At 38.8% G+C, this 19,537-nt stretch overlaps 1 long non-coding RNA gene across 2 annotated transcripts in view; it reads left to right on the top strand.

Annotated features, from left to right (window-relative positions):
* LOC142830658 (uncharacterized) overlaps positions 1-19,537 on the top strand; it is a 151,438-nt gene that overhangs the window by 67,352 nt on the left and 64,549 nt on the right. The window contains exons 2-3 of one of the 2 annotated variants that reach the window (XR_012906099.1): positions 14,837-14,943; positions 15,663-16,056. The exons of the other annotated variant lie outside the window; for it this stretch is intronic. This is a non-coding gene — a long non-coding RNA (uncharacterized LOC142830658). Of the gene's footprint in view, positions 1-14,836; positions 14,944-15,662; positions 16,057-19,537 lie in introns of those variants that run through there. 2 annotated transcript variants of the gene reach the window in all.

The following is a 19,537-nucleotide window of genomic DNA, read 5'->3' as shown; positions in this document are numbered from 1 at the left end:
GCTCCTGGGTGGCCAGGCTGGCAGCTCTCCTGCCCTAGATGGCCACTTTCCTGTGCCTAGTGCGGAGGTCGTGGACGAGGTCCACGATGTCCGCACTAGACCAGGCGGGTGCCCGCTTCTTGCGGTCCCGGGCAAGCTCCCGGGAGCCGCCAGCCTGGTCCCGGGAAGAGGGGGAGGGCTGGGGGGCATCAGGTGGCTGGCTCGAGCTATTCCAGGTGCAGGGTCTGCTAGCTGGGTGCTGGCAGGCTTGCACCTGGCACAGGCATCGTAGCCAGCCCGTGCCCCTTTAAGGAGTCCGGGGCCGGGAGGGGGGCAATAGAGTTTCCCTGGTGTTGGCCAGAGTGGCCACCAGGGCAAGCTGGGGAGGGCTAGCCTCCCACTAGTTCGAATTAAGGGGCTACACACTAGTAAGTTCGAACTAGGCTTAGTCCTCGTAGAATGAGGTTTACCTAGTTCGAACTAAGCGCTCCGCTAGTTCGAATTAAGTTCGAACTAGCAGAGCGCTAGTGTAGCGCCTATCAAAGTTAATTCGAACTAATGTCCTTTAGTTCGAATTAACTTTGTAGTGTAGACATACCCTGTGACCTTTTACTGAATCAGAAAAAGGCCCTCTGTCAGGATGAACTCAGCCTTTATATCAGAAGCTTTCTTTGGTCTCCCAGCCTCCTGAAAACTAGTAAAACCAGTCTCTCTTGTTATCCCCCGGGTTGGTTGGGCTTCAGAGGCATTGGGGTTTTTATATTAATAATCCCATAGTGGTTCCAGAAACACAGAATCTGTACTGCTTTGAATATTATGTGGGATCACTTGATCATCTCATTTCAACATAATGGTCTTTGATGATAAGCTTCTGTTGGTCGTATGTCTCTCATGGCAATATTGTATTATCCATTTGATCTAGGTCACTTCTAGGGTAACATCTCTAGAAGATAATCATAGAATCATAGGACTGGAAGGGACCTCGAGAGGTCATCGAGTCCAGCCCCCCGCCCTCAAGGCAGGACCAAGCTCCGTCTACACCATCCCTGACAGATGTCTATCTAACCTGTTCTTAAATATCTCCAAAGAGGGAGATTCCACCACCTCCCTTGGCAATTTATTCCAATATTTGACCACCCTGACAGTTAGGAATTTTTTCCTAATGTCCAATCTAAACCTCCCCTGCTGCACTTTAAGCCCATTACTCCTTGTCCTGTCCTCAGTAACCAAGAGGAACAAATGTTCTCCTTCCTCCTTGTGACACCCTTTTAGATATTTGAAAACTGCTATCATGTCCCTCCTTAATCTTCTTTTTTCCAAACTAAACAAGCCCAGTTCATGAAGCCTGGCTTCATAGGTCATGTTCTCTAAACCTTTAATCATTCTTGTCGCTCTTCTCTGTGCCCTTTCCAATTTCTCCACATCTTTCTTGAAATGTGGTGCCCAGAACTGGACACAGTACTCCAGCTGAGGCCTAACTAGTGCAGAGTAGAGTGGCAGAATGACTTCACGAGTTTTGCTTACAACACACCTGTTGATACAACCTAGAATCATATTTGCTTTTTTTGCAACAGCATCACACTGTTGACTCATATTCAACTTGTGGTCCACTATGACCCCTAGATCCCTTTCCACCATGCTCCTTCCTAGACAGTCGCTTCCAATCTTGTATGTATGGAACTGATTGTTCCTTCCTAAGTGGACCACTTTGCATTTCTCTTTATTAAACCTCATCCTGTTTACCTCTGACCATTTCTCTAACTTGCTACGGTCATTTTGAATTATGTCCCTATCCTCCAAAGAAGTTACAGCCCCACCCAGTTGTAAACTTAGGTATAAATACTAGGGTACCATTTTTAAGGGTGATATTCTTGAACATGGCAACTGCCATGGTTTGGAAGTATAACTAGTCATAATACAAAATCATTCCAACCTACCATGCCACATTAAATCCCTCTGGCTTTGGAAGTACCAACAAGTTCGGTACATCAAAGGCCTGGGCACTACTATGCTTGGGTATGTTTACACAGCAATTAAACACCCATGGTTGACCTGTGTCAGCTGACTTGGACTCAAGGTGCTCAGGCTGTGTAAGTCTTATTCCAAAGGAATACGAGGAAGGACATCAAATAGATTTGAAACAGAAGGAAAAAATATTTAACATTGTAATCTTAAATCAAGGCATACGTGACTTCCTTAAAGTAGACATTCTCCATTTATGGGACTCTACAGTGGTTTATAATACCGTATGTGATTTATCCTGGTATGTTGCTATGTCAAGACGTGTCTGTATTTCAGAATTAGCATTCTCCTCTAAAATGAATTAATTATAAAAACTGGTACTTTGTGCACTTTACTACCTTTCCTTTTAGTGACTGTTAACACCAAGAGATCATGGATGATGGTGTTTGTTTATGTTTAAGAAGGTGCTTTTATAGAAATACTTCAGAATTAGCATGTGTATCATGAGACGCAGTAGTTGCCATGGTAAGTGCACATTTTTTAATTGAATAGCAGACTAATAGGCACATAAAATCCACATAACTTGTTGGCACAAAAATTACCTCTCCTGAGGCTGCAGTCAATTAAATATACTCCTCTTCTGAAATAGTTGTTGTTGTTGTTGTTTTTTCCTTAGATATGTTTAGTTTAGAGATTCATATATTTCTTTTTTTTTTCTTTTTTAAATAATACATCTTGGAATTTTTCATCTCTCTTTCCAGCTGATTCTCTTTTTCCTCTTCTTTGCACAGTCTCACATTTCACAGAGCAGCATAACCAAGAAGTCCCCTTTATAAGAGTATATTTTCTTTAATTGCAAAGAAAAAGACCGGATAAGTTTGGCTTAGTTATGTGAGTTTGTGTTAAAGTGAAAAATAGCATGAAGCCCATGACACTGCTTCCTATACAGATAAATAAATAGAAATTTCCCATTTGATTCCAAAAAGTGCATTGTGAATCAAATACACTATAATTTAATCCCAATAATTACCTTAAACCAATTTGTCCAACCAATTTAGCTGTACAGAGCTATACTTTTTACTTTATTTTCTATTTTTAGTTAGATGCCTGCATTGTAGACCTTAGCTGGGTGAATTGGCATAGCTTTTTCATCTCCAGAGGGGCTATACTTATTTACACTAGTACCATATTGAGTCCTCTGCTTTTTATTATTTTCCTGACAATGTCTCCAAATTATTGGGTTATTTGTTTTCATAGGTTCCTTTTTGCTGCTGCATTGATGTTGCAAACACATCAGTGTCTGTACATATTATACTTCAAAAGTGGATATTCTCTGTATTTACTTCAGTGGTATGGTAGATTACAATATGAAGCTCTCATGTCTAATTCCAGATTTTGAAGATTTTCTGTTATGTTTTATTCGCAGAAGCCTGTAGACAAGTGGTTATTTGCTATTTTTAAAACTCAAATTGACAAATTTTCAAGTAGACATATTTTGTGAGGAATGCTGACCCAATGCTGTGGTTTGACCAATAACAAAATTCAAGACCACAGGAGGTGAGCACAATAGGATATCCATAAGTAACTGTGCTTACTTATCAACAAGGGGAGAGCTCACAAGTTGTTTTCCCTGGCAGTGACAGAGTAAGTGGAATTTTAGAGATCCCGAGAGCAGAAAAGAAACACAAAAGATAAATCTGAAGAAAGATTAGGGTGCAGAGCACTGGGTGTGTTCTCCCACACAAATCAAGAGAAATTTAAAACAATAATGATGGATAGTTTTCCACAGCCATCCAAACTCTTATCCTATTGTACTGCCGAATTCACCCACTTTTGGTTTTTTGTTTTGATTTCTGTGTTCAAGTGGCCCTGTCTTGAGGGAACAGGAATGGTTCCTACTGAGTACTTCAAAGATGGCTTTAACAGTTAGGAACAAAAGGAAATTACTGTACAGATCAAGGGATTACAAGGAAATGTTTTTACATATTTAAAACAAAATATAAACAGTTATTGGTAGCTGCATGGTATAATAGCAGTTGTTGATAGTTCATATATAATCTCACGACAAATCCACCCCTGTTTATTATGTTTAATCCCTATTTGTTATCAGAGACAAATGGACAATCCTATTTCCCTAAACCTTCAGCTGATAGCATGTGTGTACAGGCTATTTACTGCAGTTGGCTCTATGAAAGCACTGTTTGTGGACTATAAATTAAAGAGTTTGGAGCCTTAGACTGTAACTTCTTTAGGGGTAGCATATCTGTCTGTCAGTACTGTAAGGTGTCTAGTAGCAATAATAATTGTCTACCATTGTGGGAATGATGATTACAGCAGTGAATAAACCACTTAACAGATGCAGTTTCTAGGCATACTCAAGGCCTCTGATGCTGAGTAACCACTACTTCATGAGTAACCTCCTTCACTTATTCTTCATGAGAAGGAAAATGTTAACTGGTCCTGGTAGCTTTCATCAGGGATACCTTTTTACCTCCACTATGCATTTCACCCAGTTTAAAGAGAATTTAAAGGCAGCTTCTTTTTGTTTTTGAGGGTATATCTGGTTCTGCTATCATTCAGAATTTCTTTTCCATTAATAATTTAAGCTTCATCAGGAATCCCGCTGTTGACTTTCACAATCAACACACGTATCCAGGGTGAAAACCTGGCTCAGTTGAAATCAGTGGCAAAATTCCCATTGACTTCAATAGCACAAATAATTCAGCCTGGTTTCCTGGCTTCCTAAACCCAAATCTATTGACTAAGACAAATGGATGCATACTAACAAGTTATTCCAAATGTGTTCTCGAGCACGGACAGCTGGTAATGGTGACCCACATTTGTAAAAGTGACAAGTGAATTTGGGTCTTCCAGTTTGGGGCTGCAACTCTTCTGATTTTCAGAAAGTACTCAGCATCCATCTTCTGAAAACTAGACCCTGTTCAGATGTTTCAAATAGGACCCCTAAAAATTGACTCACCCCAAAACAATTGCCACTCCTGAAAGTTAGTGCTGGCAAGTTTACCAAGCAGTCATAGCACAAAGAAGTTAGAGCATATAACTTTTGATCAGGTAGCCTTTCCACTGTAGTAAGACTGAATGTTGGTATCACACTCCTTCTCCCACCTGGGAACACCAAAATTCTTGGTGTACCAGAAATGTAAGCACTGAAATGTACCTGAAAAGTAAGCACTAGATGCAGGAAAAAATGTCTATAGGCATTTCTTGCTTTCCATCATCATTATTGAATGCCCCAATGAATGGATGACCACTCATTTTAAGTCACAGAGCCAACAGGATTGTAAAGAGTAAAATGTAGCTCATTATTAACTCATTTCTGATTTGTAGAACAAAGTTGCTTTGACATATTTTAGAAAGAAACACATATTGCTCTCATTTGGGGAATACTTTCTCAAACAGTATTATTTGTAAGTTGCTTTTTTTTGGACATTATATTTAAGAAATGTTTCTGTTTTTCTCTTTTAAAAATAATTCTGAAATGTCTTTGTAATGTAATTACACCAAAGGACATATTTATGCCATCTAGTGCACTTCCATTTAATTCACTGTGAAGTGTCTGAGTGAGAGAGTAACTTGCTGCTCATAAAATGAGGGATTTAGCATTGGGTTAAGCCAGGCTTAGTGCAAGCAGATGGTGGTAAAGTTTCCACATGCAATCCTAGCATACTGTGAGACTCTACTGTCCTACATAAACCTATTATTGTGCCAAAGGGTCTGCAACACAAATCAGGATCATAAATTTTGGGTAAAAAGGGACTGGTTTTGTGCTCTGTCACAGAGTAGAGGAATCCTTGGGTAGCGTAGAACTTTGTATGTGGTTCATCCTCAGAACCTAGGACAGCAGAGCCTTATGCACCCAGAATATACTTGAATGGAGGTAGCTCTAAATTATGCCAAGATCCAAACCAGTACATGACCTGTCCCAGAATCAGGGGAGCACCAGGTGCTCTACAGTACAGCTAGAGTAGAGTTGATTAGGAACTTGTGTTATCATTGAGTTGGAAACTGACTTACTTCAAACAAAAAGCCATTTTTTTTCTGCAAAATGAAAAATATATTCAGCAAATTGTTTCATTTTCATTCAATTTGTTATAACATATTAATGTGAATATATAAATAAATGTCCAAACAAAATCAAAACTATTTTGGGGAGGGGGGCCCTGTGACTTTTTTCTGTTGGAGAACTTGATCAGACACATTCCCTAGAAGCATTTTGATTTTGACAAAACTGATTTCTTGCACAATCTGTTCTATCACTTTTTGACTGGCTCTAGCTCAAAGCCATCCCTATATCTCCCCTTCTGAGCTGTGGCCATAGTTCCAAATCCAGGCCCATATGGCCATTAGGCATAAAGAAGATGATTCCTTCATATTCGTTTGTACTAGTACGTCAAATAAGAATTTGTATTGGGATCTGTGGAGATAAAAGAACCATTGTCGTCCTACATGTTATCTCATCACTTCAACCAGGATTTTTAGGAATTTTTGTACTCAATGTATATACTCACCTGTCTTCATCTGGCATAGACCACTACAAAGTCTTTGCTTTTCTTTATGCATCTGGAACATCTAAAATCTTACCCGCTATTCCTATTGAAAACAATATTGTAATATAGTGACAAAAAAAAGTCTTTATGTAATATGACATGTTGCCTCTCAATTCATTGTGAAGTGACAAATATTTGCCCTACATATTTTTTAACATAACTGAAGCGTAAGGAGATAAATGAGGTTTGTTACAAAATCACATTATTGGATACCAAACAAAAATTTATATCATTTGATGTAAAATGACCAACTTTGTTGGATTGCCAATGACACACACTTGTCAACAGCCGATGATGTTTGAAATATTCACCTCACACAGAACACAAGATTTTTCAGCAGTGACAGGTTAGCCATTTTAAACTCCTTTTTCTTCCAGCATATCGAGTAAATTGTCCATTTTTGTAATATGACAGAATTAGGCTCCAGTCCTGCAGTGAGCTCTACACAAATACTTCTCATTGCTGTGAACAGCCCAAGTGACATCAGAGAGCTATCTGCAGGTAGCTTCCTGCATAGAGATGATTGCAGGATTGGGCTTCAGATTGCCAGCATCCCAGGGCAAATACTATGTTTTTCTCTGTGTGTGCACAGTGCCCAGTACAGCTGTGAATACTACCGGAATGCAAATAATAACTGGAATGCAAAAATTTAATGGAATCAATGAGCCTCCAGGCATTAGTGTCCAAAGAAACATGTGGGTGGCAGGCAGCTGGCATTGTGATGATCCCTGTGGTAATGTAGGCTGCAGGTCATCAGAGTTCAACTGCACCTCCTACTGAAAAAATACAGAGCTCCATCTGCATCCTCCTTCAGGAGCACAGTACTTAAGTAATACATTGCAGCAGAATGTAGCTGGGTTCCAATCCTTCTGAGTGCTGCTTTCTTGAAAATACTTTACAAGCCTAAGCATTTTTGACTTTATATCATCTAAATTATGTCAAGAGCCACTATCGAAACCAGGCGCATACCATGTCCCATACTATGCTCCTAAGAGTAAAAGGCTGGCTATGTTTTATGACTTGTATAAAGCAAACAACTTCAAACATCTGGAATTGGTCAGCAGCTGCTTTTAAGGAATTTTGACTTTACAGCTGTGCTTGGATATTTTCACTTCTTTGAAACTATAAGGATAACACTGGATATAAGAGTCACATCCTGAGATCACTGAACTTTAGCAGTGCATTTCCACACAGTGTCTTTAGCTTTAACACACATACAGTCTTGTTCTCTGTCTCCCTCCATCAATCTCCAAACTGTCTCAAATACCGAAGAATCCTGTTTTCTTAAGACAGGTTTCTCACTTCAGGTACTTGCAGCATAATGACCTAGAATTTCTCCCTTGCCATCTTTAGAATCAATAACCTTAAAATGATATTGCTGCTCCCTTCTGAATGCAGGTCTGAACATGCAATCCAAAGAGAGGTGAATATCCAGGAAAAAAAAAGGTGAAAGAATATTTCTAAGCACAGTCAAACTGTCTCGCTGGAATTGGAACATAGGTTTTCTTTTTATAATTTACAGATGTCAGAATGCAGGCAAACACAGGGTTCTACATTTTCCCATTATTAGAAGTATCTTAAATTTGTACATACGTTTTCTGTTAGACTTACACCAGAATGTATTTTCTTTACTTGCTGCCCAGCCTTCCCCTTCAGGTTTAACCTTCCTATTGGAGCACTTTGTGCTCACACTTTTTTTTTTTTTTTTAAATCAAGATAATCCCACTTCACCACCTTAACTTACCTTCATGGTTACAGATGTTGTGCTCTTAAAAGAGCAAAATGACTGCCACCACACTTAGAAGCAGTTTCAGAGGTGAGGATATCCTGCCAAAGGTCACCTGCTATTGTGTGAGATGGGTTAGTGCAGTATTTTTGCGAGATTGGAGCTGCAGAGTGCACCCAACAAAGATCTTTGGAACAAATCAAGGTACATTAACTTCTCAGCACAGCAAGTGGGGAAATTAGGCTCCCAGCTCCCAGTATTGCTGGTAAGAGTCGCTATACATCAACAATAACTACTCACACAAAGAACAGAACACTTACCCCACATAAATCATACAGCTTACAATGGGAAACCACTTCAAAAAAGGCATGATATTCTATTAGAGATGCTTCTATCATTGTACTAGTCAGACAGGACAAACACAGGATTCTTGGTCCCTAACCCCACTATATTTTTCGAAGTGATTTAGCTATGTGGTCCCTATTACTGTACTGAGAACTGAGTAGCTAATCCTCCCCAGACATTTTCTTTAAATACCAGAATAAGGTTGTAACTGTGTGTTGCTGTGTCTAATTCCCTGGAGTCTGATTATGGATTATCCTATTGTCTATACCCTTCTGATTGTTCTCTGTACCTTATCTTGCCATTTGTGGTGAGCTATTAAGACGTGTTATGGAGATGAGGATAAGTGATAGGAAATATTGAGCCTTTTATGAAGAGCTAGTTGCTCCTACATCCTCTGTTTTAAGATGATAGAGAATGCTAGATAATGAAAATACTTGATCCTAAAAGATACAAAACTAAATTCTCCACTTTTAAAAATAGTTTTTCTGTATCTCTGAATATACTTGAAAGGGCTTGAAAATAGTCTTCGGGTTCCCTGATTTTTCTCAGGGATTTCATATCAGATTTCCTCTACTGTGTTTTTAACTACCAGTCATACAAACTCTACCAGTCATACAAAAGTCAAACTGGGTTTTTAATTCTCTTGTATCATTATCAGTTGACTCTGATCACTCTGAGGAGCATTATATGTGTAATTGAAGTACAAACGTGAACATTTCAAAAGAGTTGGTTTTGATGATGCATGGGGAAAAAATTGTATCCAAATTTGATTTTGCTGAGCTGGTACAATGAGAACAAAAATGTAAATTGAGAACATTTTTACCTAAATCAATAAAAATGGAATATCATGATTCTATCTCTAGTCACTCTTCAGAATACAACCACACCAACCTAATCTTGCAACCAGGCAAAATTTAAAAGCAAATAAAATTACACAGTCTGAAGGGTTTCTGTGTCAAAATTATTCTTCTTAAGGGCCAGCTCTGCAAAAGAGAGCGTCAGTATATTTTGCCATGCATTTGAGCATGGAAGTTCAATAATTGCACATGCAGATGAACAATTAGACAGGAATGTAACTTCTGCATTTGAATGCACAAACCTTTCTAGTGAGCAGCTATGTGTCCCTCTCTGAGTGAGCATCGTGCTCACATCAGAGCTCAAGTTTTTAAACCAAAACCTGGCCAGATCCTCAAGTCATTAAATCTGAATAATTCCACTGACTGTGTAGATCTGCAAACCTCCACTGGCATTAGTAGTGCTCTGCTAATTTAAGACAACTGAGCAGTGTGCCCTCATTCTTTAATATAAAGGTTATATATATGATATTTTAGGAGTACAGACTCTTTGTTATAGAAACTGTGGTAAAAATTCACTGCGTTGTATTGTCTATCTTTATTGGGATACCTATGAGAGAGCTGTCCAAAGATGAAGGATGGAGTAACCACCACAATGAATCAAACTGCTCTGAATCATCATGTCTAGCCTTTATTTTTGTAGTATCTATGTGCTGCACAGACTTATTTGACAGCTCCATATTCATATTATTAGGATCTCCGGCAAAGCCATAGCTCCAAAATCCGAGTAGTCCTGTAGGTGACAAGAAACCAGCCAGGAACTCAATGAGTTTGACAGTCAATCCAACCTGTTTAATGTAGAGCACGTGCCCAGATCTGGCTATGGTACAAAACATGAATTATAGACATTTTAAAACAGATGTTTCATCCCTTGTGAAGGAGTTTTATGCTTGTTAATACCATAGGTATGGGGAGGCCAGCTCTAGGGTTTGACTGATTTATACTCTGAGCAAGACCCGGTGGGAAGCAGAGGGTAGGAGAATTAAACTACTGGTGCAAAGTAGAGTGTATGTAAATTGCACCAATTAGTAATAATCTTCTGGGCTCCATTACCCAGGCATATGATTGCCGAAGCATACTAGCACTTTAATCACATCCTCAAATCAGCAGAGTCCCTTGTTGCCCACTGTCCAAGAGCCCTCTGCAGGGAGGGTGACACAGAACTGGCTATATCACATCTCCATGATTCCTCTATATCTGGATAATCCCCTGCTGTTCACTTATGACAGTCCTATAGCCCCTTTGCATCACTACAATGGATCAAAAGAGCTGTATCGAGGGCAGGGATCAGACCAAAAATATACCTTTCACATCCTTAGAAAATGCCAATGAGTTGCTGCATGAAGCCCTTGCTTTAATTAAAAGAATCTAATAATTTTCTCCTGCACTAGAGCATTCATTTTAGCTTTTTCAGACTAAGTGGTTTAGTTTTATATTTTACAGGCCATTAGAGGACATCAGCAATTTACAGCGATAGAGTGTAACCAAAGATCATTCTCAGAATTGTCGTCTTATTGCACACAGTTGGGCTACAAGCTAGTGGAGAGAGATGAGTTCACAATTGGCCAAGTTTATGGAAATCATAGAGCCCCTTGTGTGAACCTCCCCATCCCTCTCCCCCAAAAAAAAGCAAGAAAGAAAAGAAAAAGTGCTGCACATGGTTTTAATTAGAAATCTTCAGATAGTAAATTACAATAACCTGTGACATGTAGGAAAAAGAGCTCACTGCTACTACAGCCAAAATACAGGCCATTCCACTGCAACTGCATCATGTTACAGTTATATTGAATTATGTCCCATGCATCCCAGAGTCCTGTAATTGATTATATTTGGTTACTTTTTCTTTTTAAGGAAAGGGCCAAGATAAGTGATGGGTGAGCCTCCAATGGGTTACAGGTTTGGATCAGCTCTGATTAATCCTAAAATGTTTGGCTGCCTACCCAAACTTTGATATATTTCTTCTCGATCCTCATTTTGTCCCATGTTTCCTGTTCCTTTGCTGACCACTGCATCTCTGATGCATCCACCCATTTTTCAGTGCACACCATAATTTTTGCACCTCCTTTTGTTCTCCCAGCCAAATACTTCTCTCTCCCACTGATTTCATATTTCCATCTCCCCAACATTAGAAATCCCCTCCCCATCCTGCTTCCCAAACATGATCTCTTCCCCAGAAGAGTGCTATTTGCTCTTCCCTTTTAAGCTGCTTTTCTTTCTCTTTACTCCATTCCATCTAAGTCTGAGGCAGATTCCCAGTTGACTAAATCAGTATAGTTCCACTAAAGATACTGGGCCAGATTCTCAGCTAGTGTATCTCTGCAAAGCTCAACTGGCATTAGCAGACCTAATTTGAGATAGCTGAGCAGCTTGCCCTCATTTTGTAGTTTGAAGGTTAGTGTATCATAATTTTAGGGTTGTATTCAACAATCCTGTCAAGTCATCTTTGTCTACAGATCACTCATCCTTGGGAACTTCCCCTGATTCAGAAAGATGAGGTGGTCAGTGGAGAAACAGGAAGCACGGGAAAGAATGAGGAGTATCAAGCTGTGGATGCTGGGGAAATGGGGGAGATGCCAAACAATACAACTAGGGTAGGCAAGATATTGAGGGAAAGAGGATAGAGGAGCAAGGTTCTAGCTGGGTCCAGAGGAATGACGAGAAAGGGGATAAAAAGAAGTATAAGGGAAAGAAGAAAGTTCACTGTTGGCCCAATGCTAGGTCCACAGAAGTAAGTAGGAGTCCTTGTACCAACTTCAGTGGGCATTGGCTTGGGACTTATATTTGCTAAAAAGGGAGAAACAATTTGTGATGTTCTTCTTTAGGGGACAGATACATTTTTGCCTTTTTGATTTAAGTTATTTTATATTACGTTAGTACATTAGAGATATTCAATAATATCCCAAGTATAGCTTAGCTTGACTTCTAATAGTTCATGTGTGTGCAGGGAGGCTATCTTGTCACTCACATGTCAGACTTCTTGGCTTTGGACCACAAAGGCTCCAGTTTGCACCTTGGCTAAGTTCTGCCATTCATACTCTTGTTGAAACTCAGGTTGTCTAAAGAAGACTAAGTTGAAGCTCTGACATTCCAGCAGTATGTGCTGAGACAGTACAACTATCCTCTGTTCTAAGGAAGAATGTCTTCCTTGGCTTGTTCTTTTGCTAGGGAAGCTGAAAATAATATTGGTACTGTGTTAACTTTCAGAACATTCTATTACCCCTACACTTCTAGATATTTGACATATTTCCACTGTGAAGTACACTGCTATACTGGGAACACGAAGAGACACTTCCCTTTCTAACTGTATTCCAGTCAGAAATATTTGCATCCCTTTATGTGGCTACTTGCCCCCACACAAGTTTTCACAACTGCTCCATTTAATAATTGATGGTTTTGCAATTCAAAACCAGCCACAAGTTCACTTTATCAAATATGAGTTTTGAGATGCAGGTTCTTCTGCTCCCATTTCATTCTTATTTGTCTCCTTCACAAATAATTGCTGCAAGACAGGTAGTCTCTCTGAGAAACTCAATAAGAAATATTAAACAAAAGTTTGAGAGTCTGTCAGCATGTCCCCTTAGGACAAGCTGCCACATAATAGTTGACATTGGCCCTGGCTCCACGCACTCTTATGCTATTTGATTTCATATGAGGCTCAGTCAGTTGCAACTGGCAGATATTATTGCAATACTGGAGCCCTGCTCAAAGTAATGATAGATACTGACAATATGAAATAGTCCTCCAGTATTCAGTTTTTGTGCTCTTTCAGTTTAGCAGTACAAGAAACTATATACACTGACACATTCCCTGAATTTAATTGACAAAACATCTAGAAGATGATACAAAACAACCACTCTCCAGGTAAAGTAGCATACACAACTCCAATAAAAATGTCATGAATACAAATTAGTGATGGGTCACCTGAAAACTGTTAGTGCTCTAAACACATGGAACCTGGTTGTGAATTATCATGCGAACATGGATCTTGCAAAATCTTCTGCACACAGGTAATTTATAGTATTTAAGCATTTTAACAGTCATCCTTGGAATAAAATAGGATCTAGTACCATTTAGAAAATGAACAATAAAATGTAACCAAATTTATTGAAATACTAGCTCGGGTTCTTGTTTAATTTTAATGAGGTTGGCTCCTTATGTAAATGTATAATTTCACGTAAGTGCACTTAGGCATTCCAAAAACTGACTGGTATTAGGATGCCTGTGATAATGACCAAGAACTGTAGATCTTGGTTGTTATTGAAAATGATTGGGAGACAATATTGGGCTTAAAATTATAAATTAGATCCTCAGCTGTTAGCTCCATAGCCTTCAACTTCTAGTTACATTGAGATCCTTTGAAGTAAAAGGGATTACTTGATCAGTATGCTACTACATGACATAGCTAAGCATGGCAGAATTGAGTTAGACAGTTTTTTCTATTTTAATATTAGATTAAATTGAGTTATATTTTTAAATAATGCTTCAAGCAATTTATGTGGCCACTAAATCCAGAACAGATAAACTAACATACAAAAAACCCTAACCTACTACACATACGGAGGAAGTGTTCTCTTGTGATGTGTCAGATATTATACTTTTCAAAGGTCAAGTTGTTTTTAGGGAGCTTGCTTGCTTTGCTTTAAAACAGAGCTAAAATATGGTTACAAATACCATCTACCTTTTCATCAGTCTTTATACTCTACATTTCTTCAATTTTGTTCAGCCATTTGTCAATTCTGAAAGGATTCAGCTGTGAGAAACACAAAAACATATTGTCTTTCATTTTTGTAGCAACAAATAGAGGAAGGATGTAAAGACTAGAAAAAATAATAGTTAATTAGTCTAATAAAAATACGGCTGGACAACATTAGGGAAAAATGCAGATGTGTTTGAGTGGTTTTTTAATCTCTTTTGGGGGCCTCAGTTTTGCATTTTTTGCAAAATTGTAATACATAGTGTGGCACATTTGTAAAATATTATATAGCCATACACAGATCCCCAGGGACAATGGATACAGTGAGAGACACATACACAGCAATTATACTCCAAGCAGTAGCACATTTTTAATCCCCTCTGAACTGATTGTTTAAACTGATATGGTGAGATATTGAAGAATGAAAGAGAAACAACTCCACCCAAACTTTCCATGGAGTGGGATATGGTAACATGAGTAGATAATAGAGCCAGCTGGAAATGGAATTTCTATTCTCTGGGAAATTCAAACATTTCAAAATTTCCTTCTATCCCAAATTGGAATCACATTTGGAAGGAAACTTATGAAATATTTTATTTTGGAAATATTGAAAAGACAACATTGAAATGATAAAGTCAAATTATGTTACAATGTATAATATAAGAGTTGAAACTTTTCCTCATTGAATTGTTTATATAATTTTCCCTAGGAAAAATCAACTAAATTGATTCATACCCACATAATGCTTCTATATCATTGAGCTGGCATTTGTTTAATAGAAAACCGTTTCTTCGGAAAACTGTCAACCAACTGCAGGTAACTAAAATTCCTTGGCAATTCTTGCTGAGCAATTGGAGTGCATCAGATACAGGCTTTGCCCTGCCATTTCATATTCTTTTTATGAAAGCTGCCTCCTCCCATGGCCTTCATGATTTATGCTCCCACTTTGGGATAGTGCTTTAGTCATGATGAACTGTACTCTGCACAGCCAAAGGAATATACCAAAGAACAAATGTGTTGACATTGACTTGAATTTTGTTTGAATTCTCTTTGTCTTTACACACCACTTTTGATGTTACATTCGAGCAAGTGAGTTTTAAAAGCACAAATAGTTGTGGAAGAAGTTTCAAAGTCATGTAAGCAAGACAGAAACAGCCATGTGACCAATCATAGCTAAATAACACAGGTTGAAGTTTAAGTACAAAATATCATCTGTGCAGAGTGAACTGTTTTCTATCAGTCCGTTGGGTGATAAAATAAAATTGTTTGAATAAATGAAGGGAAACTGTGAAATATACTCTCTCACTGTCTGGAAGCAGAAAAGAGAAGCTAAGTTTGTCTAATAAATTATTCACTATGAATAATTTGCTTAGCTCTGGAGTGTCTGTATATGTGCAAAGCATTATTATTATTTATTGTTAAGGGTGCTCTTGCCTCCTCTAGAGAGTCTCATTAGTGTTGATCCCACATGTAAGTTAATGGTTTTAATCCAGCTATTTTATTTATTTATAGGCATTTCTATGCTTGTTTGCCAGGTGCCCTTAAATGCATTATGCCACCTTCTTCAGAAAAATGTGTTCATTGCAGATGGAAGGGATCCCACATCCACTCTCTCAAGAAACAGAGTTCAGCTAATGTTGTTCAGTGATTCAATGACTGTCTCTGTGTGCACAGCAAGGGAGTAACCTAAAGCCATTCTTTCAACATTAGCTATGTTATTTGAATATTTCATCTTCACATAGTTTAATGAAAACATATCAATTAATCTGACTATTCAGCTCAGTTGAATTTTCCATTAACTATGAAAAAAGAATCTCCCCTGAACCTTAGGTGATGCCATGTTATTTCAGATCTTCTCAAACAGTGACTAAGGGGAACCTGATCAATATTTTAGATGTCTGTACACAAAGGCAAGGAATATGGTGAATAAACAAGAAGAACTGGAAATATTAGTTCATACACTAAATCATTATTCAATTGGCAATTGACCTGATTTAGGAAAGTTAGGAAAGTAATATGGATAAAAACAAAATTTCCAGTATGTTCTTAGAATATACTGGAGACAGCTTTTTGTTCTAGAAAGTAGAGTAAATGAGCAGAGGGCAACCATTTTAGATTTGATTCTAACACGAAGGAGTTTGTTATGAATCTGAAGGTAGAAAGCAATTTGGGTGGCAGTGATCATGAAATGATAGATTTCATGATTTTAAGGGTAGGCAGGAGTGAAAGCAGCAGCAGAAGGAAAATGGATTTCCATAATGCAGACGTTCAACTCCTAGACTTGGTAGGTAAGATCCCATGGGAAGAAAATCTAAGGAAAAGAAGTTCAAGAGAGCTGGCAGTTCCTCAAGAAGACAATGTTAAAAGCACAACTGCAAACTATTCTGATACAATGGAAAGAAAGGAAGAGATCAGTATGGCTCCACCAGGCACTCTTAATAACCTGAAATAGGAACAGACTCCTACAAAAAAAAAAGATTGTCAAATTGATAAGGATGAGTATAAAAGAACAGAAAAATATGTAGGAAAAAATCAGCAAGGCTACAACACAAAATGGATTATACCCGGTAAAGGTCATAAACATGATGGTGGCAGAACCCCCTGGCCTGGTGGGGGAACCCCTGGCTCCTCAATTCTGCCACTTATATCCAATGCCCTGACTCTTCCATGCCGCTGGAGCCCAGATCCTGCTTTGTCCAGTGGCCCCTGCCGCAGGGTATCAACCTCAGCCCCAAAGGTGCTGGAAAGCCAAGCAGAGTGACCACAACTTCCCCATCTGAGACCCAGGTATCATGGTGCCAGCCTCTCCCACAGCACCAGAGTGCAACTTGGTTGGGAAACATGGTCCCTGCCTTCCCCAGCAACACATTCCTAGCCAACCCACCATGAAGCCTGCATCCATAACCAAGCTGCCAGGTCCACACTGAGCAGGTGGCATGGCCTGATCGCCCCAAGTATTGGACAGCCAGTGCATTCCCAGCACCAGCAGGACAGGAAGAGCAGAGTGGCCCCTAGCATACCTGCCCAAACCTCTAGCATGGGAACAGCAGGCAGGAGTAGAGTTAAAGGTGAAGTATGGGTGGGGCCACATCAAACAGTATGGGAAGGCAGAGACTTCCCATGCCCAGGATACCCACAACTCATGCTGATAAAGATAGTAAATACATGAGGAGCAAAAGAAAGACAAAGAAAAACATAGATTCTTTGCTTCAGGGGGATGGAGAACTAATAACTGATGACATCAAGAAAATTGAGGTGCTTAATATCAATTTTGCCTCAGTTTTCCCACAAAGAGTTGTTAATGACCACATACTCAGCATAATTAATATGCACAACTGGGGGAAGCAATGCAAGCGAAAATCGGGGAAAACAAGTTAAAGAATATTTAGATCATTTCAAGTCAGCAATGAAATTAATCCTAGGATACTGAAGAAAATATCCATAGCAGTCTCATTACCAGTTATCTTTTTGAGAAATTCTGAAAGACAGGATAGGTGCCAAAAGGCTGAAGAAGAGGAAACATAAGACCTATCTTTACAAATGGGAACAAGGAGATTCCGAGGAATTATAGACCAGTCAGCCTAAATTCAATATCTGGAAAGATATTGGGGCAAATTATTAAACTACTAGCATCTGTAGGATAGTAGGACTAAAAGGAATAGCCAACATGGATTTACCAAGAATAGATGTCATACCAACTTAATTTGCTTTTTTGATGGGGTTACCATCTATATAGGATAGAAACAGTAGGTGTAATATACTGTGATTTTTAGTAAGGCTTTTGACACTGTTCTATATAACATTCTCTTAAGTAAACTAGAGAATGTACCCTAGATCAGTGTTTCTCAATCTTTTTTTTTATAAAGTAACCCTTTAAAAAAAAAAAAAGTACCCCCAGTACCTACAGTTTTCAGACACACACAATTTTTTTCTACGTCCCTTGGTTAGGTGTAGTACTGCTGAAAAGGATGTGGGGGTTATAGTTAACCACAAACTGAAAATAGTCATCGATATAATTCAGCTGCAAAAAAGGCGAATATAATTCTGGGGTATATTAACAAGTGGTGTATGTAAAACACGGGAGGTAATTGTACCTTTCTAGTTGGCACTGTTGAGGCCCTAGCTTGAATACCATGTCCACCTATGGGCACCATAATTTAGGAAAGATGTGGACAGATTGGAAAGCATTCAGAGGAAGGCAACACAAATGATGATGAAACCTTTAGAAAACCTGACCTCTGAGGAAAAATTGACAAAACTGTGCATGTGAAAAATGAAGAATGAGGGGAGACTTGGTAAGTCTTCCAATATCGTAAAAAACTTCTATAGAGAGGACAGTTGTCCATTGTTCTCCATATCCCCTGAGGGTAGCCCAAGAAGGAAGGGGGTTAATCTTCAACATAGGAGATTTAAGTTAGATATAGGAAAAACTTTCTAACTATAAGGGTAGTTAAACTCTGGAATAAGCTTCCAAGGGAGTCATGGAGTCCCAAATACTAGACATTTTTAAAAACAAGTTGGATAAACAACTGTCAGGGATGCTGATTTATTTGGCCCTGCCACATTGTAGGAGGCTAGATGGGATGACTTCTTGAGGTAATTCATCCTATAAAACTCTTGGCTTTATATTATTCAGACCTAGGTCTTTTTCTGCTGTGACAAGAATAAAATAAACTAGTATGGTCCAGAGGTTCATGATAACTTGACCTAGTTTATTCAGACAAAAATGAATACAGTAATTATTAGTCTCATTTATATTGCCATGGTACCTAGAAGCCATGCAAGTGACAATCCCATTGTGCTAGGCACTATACAAACATATAGAAAATGACACTATCTGGTCCAAAGAGCATACAGACTTAAACAGGCCAGAACAAACAAGCCAGTTAGTTTAGAGGGGGTGGGGGGGAGGGGAAGAGGGAGACAAAAATACAGAAAGTGTATAAATCTCTCTTTCTACCTCTGTGGCTTCTTTAATATCGTATGAAACTCTTCACGAAGGGTGCGTCCACCCTACAATCAGAAGTGTGATTTGCAGCTCTTGTAGGTCTACCCACTCTAGCTTTAATTGAGCTAGCATGACTATGACTACACAAGCTGTGACTCTCATCCCCAATTTCAATGAAAACATTCCTCAATATGCAAAGTTTCAGCAGTGTAGTCAAATTCCCAAGATGTGTCTTCAGTCTACTGAATTGGCTAGCTAGACAATGCTGTTCCGAAATATAATATGGGATTTAGTAATAATACACAAACTTGCAAAATACAGTGATTTAAATTTTCAAATATGTAGAAATTTCATTATTAGCCACCTGATAGCCATAACCTCAAGTGAATCCACAGACAAAATAAGTATTCCTAAATTAGAAAGTTATCAAACATACTGCCATACTATTTCACAATCACATTT

This window comes from Pelodiscus sinensis, chromosome 9 (assembly GCF_049634645.1).
Source record: "Pelodiscus sinensis isolate JC-2024 chromosome 9, ASM4963464v1, whole genome shotgun sequence".
Lineage (NCBI taxonomy): Eukaryota > Metazoa > Chordata > Testudines > Trionychidae > Pelodiscus > Pelodiscus sinensis.
Note: the sequence above shows the minus strand (reverse complement) of the source record. Positions and strands in the feature narration are given on the sequence as shown.